Source organism: Neofelis nebulosa, chromosome 5 (genome assembly GCF_028018385.1).
Source record: "Neofelis nebulosa isolate mNeoNeb1 chromosome 5, mNeoNeb1.pri, whole genome shotgun sequence".
NCBI lineage: Eukaryota > Metazoa > Chordata > Mammalia > Carnivora > Felidae > Neofelis > Neofelis nebulosa.
In genome coordinates, this window is record NC_080786.1 from 94,962,391 (window position 1) to 94,966,940 (window position 4,550).

General features: G+C 43.5%; 1 pseudogene; it reads right to left on the bottom strand.

Moving 5' to 3' along the window:
- Positions 1-1,036: 1,036 nt before the first annotated feature.
- Positions 1,037-3,922, bottom strand: LOC131513157 (DNA ligase 3-like; annotated as a pseudogene).
- Between the last annotated feature and the right edge of the window lie 628 nt (positions 3,923-4,550).

Consider the following 4,550-nt stretch of genomic DNA (forward strand, 5'->3'; position numbering starts at 1 on the left):
TATTTTGACCTGATTTACCCAATAACATTTTTTAAATACATAAAACATTTAATAAGATACACCATATTCTAGGCCATAAAAAGAAATGCCAATAAATTTTTTAAATTTCACATAACACCAATTATTTACTCTGACCACAATGTACTTAAATTAGAAATCAATAAGAGAATGATATCTGGAAAATCCCCCAGTATTTAGAATCCAATACACTCCTAAATAATCCACAGGTCAAAAAAATATCACAAGGGAATTTAGAAAATATTTTTAAAATTAGGGATAGTTAAAACACATCATAGAAATATTTTGAGATGCAGCAAAAGCAGGGCTTAATGAGAATTTTGAAAACCCTAGGAATTGTTTTATTTTGTAGAGACTGACAAACTGATTCTAAAAGCTATTTGGAAAATCAAAGATTTAGAATATGCAGAACGATTTTGAAAATTATTAACAAACTTGAAATAGATATAGTATTTTATTCAATACTTGATAGACTGCTACAGTTTTCTAGACATCATGGCTTTAGAATAAATGAATATTAGGTCATTGAAACAGCATAAAGAATCTCAAAATACACTCTAATATGTATAATTATTTGAATTTTTTTAACTACAAGATATTTTATTTGTAGGAAAAAAACACATTTTTTAAATGTTTTATTTATTTATTTTGAGAGAGAGAGAAAGAGAGAAAGAAAGAATCCCAAACAGGTTCCACACTGTAAGCACTGAACCTGACATAAGACTCAATCCTACGAACTGTGGGATCCTGACCTGAGCCTATATTGAGTCAGTTACTAAACTGAGCCATCCAAGTGCCCCCAAAACAGTTCTTTTAAATGAAAACAACAAGACAACAACCCAGCACCCAGATCTGAAAGATCTGTGTAAAACAGCAAGAGAAATGGACTTCACTAATGGCACCCACCCCAGCTGACTCTTGGTTGGGAAGATACCAAACGTGGTTGGTGGGTTCTAGAAGATGCACTGCTCCAAGAAAGGCTGTCCTCCCCCACTACCCATGATGGAGAGGGAGGACCTCAGTCCTGGAAGGGATCTACCAGCCTCTGTTTCCAAATATGTGCCCAAATCCACTATGGGGAGACCTGGTGAGCGTCAGGATTCTTGTCCCTGCTACCCAGCACATGTGTGGCTGAGGCCATATCAAATTCCTGCATCAGGTCTTCATTGAATGCCACAAAATAGCATTTGAGATGGCTGAAATCTGGTGTGGATGGTGGCAGATAGAGCCATACTCTAGTGAAAATGTCCACAAGCAAGCACCTTTGCTCAGCACAGGGTCTCATCAGGAACCTTCTGCTTCTTTCCCACTTTCACAGGGGAAGGCTTCCCTATCAGCTTGTTGCCTCCTTTGCTGTTGGGGCTACTCAGCCTCCCTCTTGCCTTCTTGGCATTGGTGGAGGGCTGCTTTGGGCCCTCCCGCCCAAAGCAGCCCTCCACCAATTTGGGGAGGCTGTGGAGGCCTTGCAAGACCCAGAATGAGGTACCCTCATTCTCTCCACTGCTGTCCCCTGTAGAGGAGCTCCCCTCCTCTCCAACTGCCACAGTGAAGTCTACCCTCTCTTTAGACTGCCGGTGTAGCTCCTTGAATTGGGACCAGTTAGTGGCAGATTTCCAGTCCTTATCCTGAAGTGATGGAATCTGATGGAGATGATCCCCACAGCTGTGTGAGCCTCATATTTGGAGAATTCAGCCCCTGCCATCTCCCACACAGCAGCTTTCTTTGGGTCTGGGGCGATGAAGTCAGGATAGTAGATCTTGTGTCCTTTTCATATCCTTCAGTACCAGCCCTTCCAACACCTCTCACATCACCCAATTTATCATGTTGGTCAAGTCTGAAGCTTTAGTGACTTTCTTCATTTCTGAGAACATGATCTGGTTGGCAATTTCAACCATGTTATCATGAAGAAACTTCTGCTGCTTGCACAGAGGCCTGTCCGTCAACTTGACATTGAAGTAGGTAAAACAAAAAACAAACAGGCAGACATTAGCATCCTGGAAGGCAGCTTTCTTACGCACTCCAGGAATCCCGAAGGGCAGAAGTTTGGCTGTCCTAGTGTTGATCAGGAGCACCTCAAAGTCTAAGATCATGTTGTGCCCCCAGGGAAAGCCTGGTGGATGTAGTCCTTAAGGTGGGCCACCTTGTGAGGCAAGACAGGCTTCAATATGTGGCTGAAGTAGCTGAAGTCGTCCCCATTATTATGCTCCTGGACTCACTCCCCATCATACTTAATTCTAGACAACATGGCATTAGAGCATGTCTTTATCACATGCTTGATGAACTTGCAGGCCTCAGCCAGCAAGGGCTGCACTGGCATCATCAGTGATGGCTGGATGCTCAGAGCTTATCTCTGGCCTGGCTCCTTCGTCACCTCCTGCTCATTGCAGAGGACCTGCTACACCATGTCCTGCGGGTTGTGTGATGCTTTATAGGTAACAGGAGTCAAGGGCATCGAACACATGTTTTGCACCCAAGTTCATCCTTGGGTTATGTTTGATCAACTTGATGATGCACTTAAGGTCATTGGCTGTGTACCTGGCGGCAGTGTCCTGCAGGGCCTGTTGCTGCTCATTCTCCTTGGTGAGCTTGGAGAGCTGAAGGAGGAAGTTGTCCACCTCTTGGATGTTAAGGAGACTCTTGGCACCTGGGAGGACAGACTTGCTCTGCTCAAAGAAGATTCTGGTTGTCTCTGATACCTAACCTGCTCTAGGTCTCATGCCATATCATTTGGGTTGCAGTGCAAAGTTAGGCTGAAAAGCTTTACAGTCTGCTTATTATTTAAGTTGTAAATACTCCTAATAACACCTGGCAGCAGCAGCTTAACTTTTAGGTACACGTCACTGTGGAAAGCATCTCCTGCCAAACTTTTCCAAAGGAAGTTCTGGATGATCTGGGTCATCCTATTATAGCAAGGATTTTCAGCCACAATGGTGCACAACTTCCAAAACTCACATAGCAGATCATCCTTGTGCTTGGGGTCCCATTTGCTTGAGGACAGACTTGCCTTAGGCGTCAAGCTCAAGCGGGCTTCCCCAGAGTTGTTGGGCTTGGATGAAAAACCAGAAAATTTCTGGGGATTGATATTGATGACAAATGAGGTACCTTTCATTGGAGATGTCACCTGGCCAGTGGCTGTCATCTTAGCCTGGACAACAGCTTTCTTTGGTGTGCTTATTGCCTTAGAAGACAGATCTACAATGTGTTGGCTTATCTGTTCCTTCTCATTATCTTCCAGCTTCTCCCAGCCTTCCAGCTTGTAAGGTCGTCAGTACTTTTTGTGGCAGCCTTGGTCCACTCCAGTTTCTCAAATGTGCATTTTTAAATGTGATACCACTTCTTCATATTCCTGCTGGACTCTGAGAAAGGATTGAGCACCACTTTGCTGATCCAGCATACACTTTTCACAATCTTTTCCTTGCGTTTTTTGCAGCCAGCCATGCCACGCTTGGCATAGTCCACACAGAGCCATTGTTCAGCCATCTCACGGGCTGCTGCAGAGTCCCACATGCAACTTTGGCAAGAAAATAAGGCAGGTAGCACGTGGTCTTAGATTACCTTCCTGGAATGACAGAACAGGCTTTTATCTCTGCCCATGAAACAGATTTGTTTGTGACCAGTGGCTGAATTGTCTTATGTCAGACCAATGATGTTGTTCTTGGAATATGCACAGTTCTTTTCAGCTGAGTGCAGGGAGCTTTGGTGGGAAGAGGATCTTGAAAGCCAAAATCCTACATCTCACAGGATGGTTGGGAAAATTAAAATAAGTCCATGGATGGGCTGGCCGGCGGGGGGGTGGTTCTGAACTCTCTGCCTTCCCCCTCCTCCAGTGCACACCGCAGACCTCAGACCAGGCACCTGCAGGCCACGAGTGCCACTTCAGTTGTCTGTAGTCATTTGATTTCATTAATGGGGTTAAGGCAATTCAGTGAGGAAAATACACTTTTTCAAGAAACGGTGCTGGATATACAAATGCAAAAAAAACAAAACAAAACAAAAAAACTTTCACTTCACACTAAATGTATTAATGTGGATCATAATGCTAAATGTAAGATCCAAAATGACATGGGGGGCACCTGGGTGGCTCAGTTGGTTAAGCATCTGACTTCGGCTCAAGTCATGATCTCACAGTCTGTGAGTTCGAGCCCCGCGTCAGGCTCTGTGCTGAAAGCTCAGAGCCTGGAGCTTACTTCGGATTCTGTGTCTCCCTCTCTCTCTCTGCCCCTCCCCTGCTCATGCTCTGTCTCTCTCTCTGTCTCAAACAAACAAACAAACAAACAAACATCACATCAAGATCTAAAATGACATTGAGTTTGGTGAAGACTTTTAGGTGAGAACTGAAAAGAATGTGCTATAAAAAATAATCCATTTTCATCAAAGTAGAATAATGCTTTTCAAAAGAAATTTAAGAAATCAAAAAGAACAACCATAGACTGTGAAAATATATTTATAAAACCTATGTCTAAAAACGGACTTATGTCTAGAATACATGAAGCACACAACCCAGTACCAGTAAGACAAACAACAAAATGGGC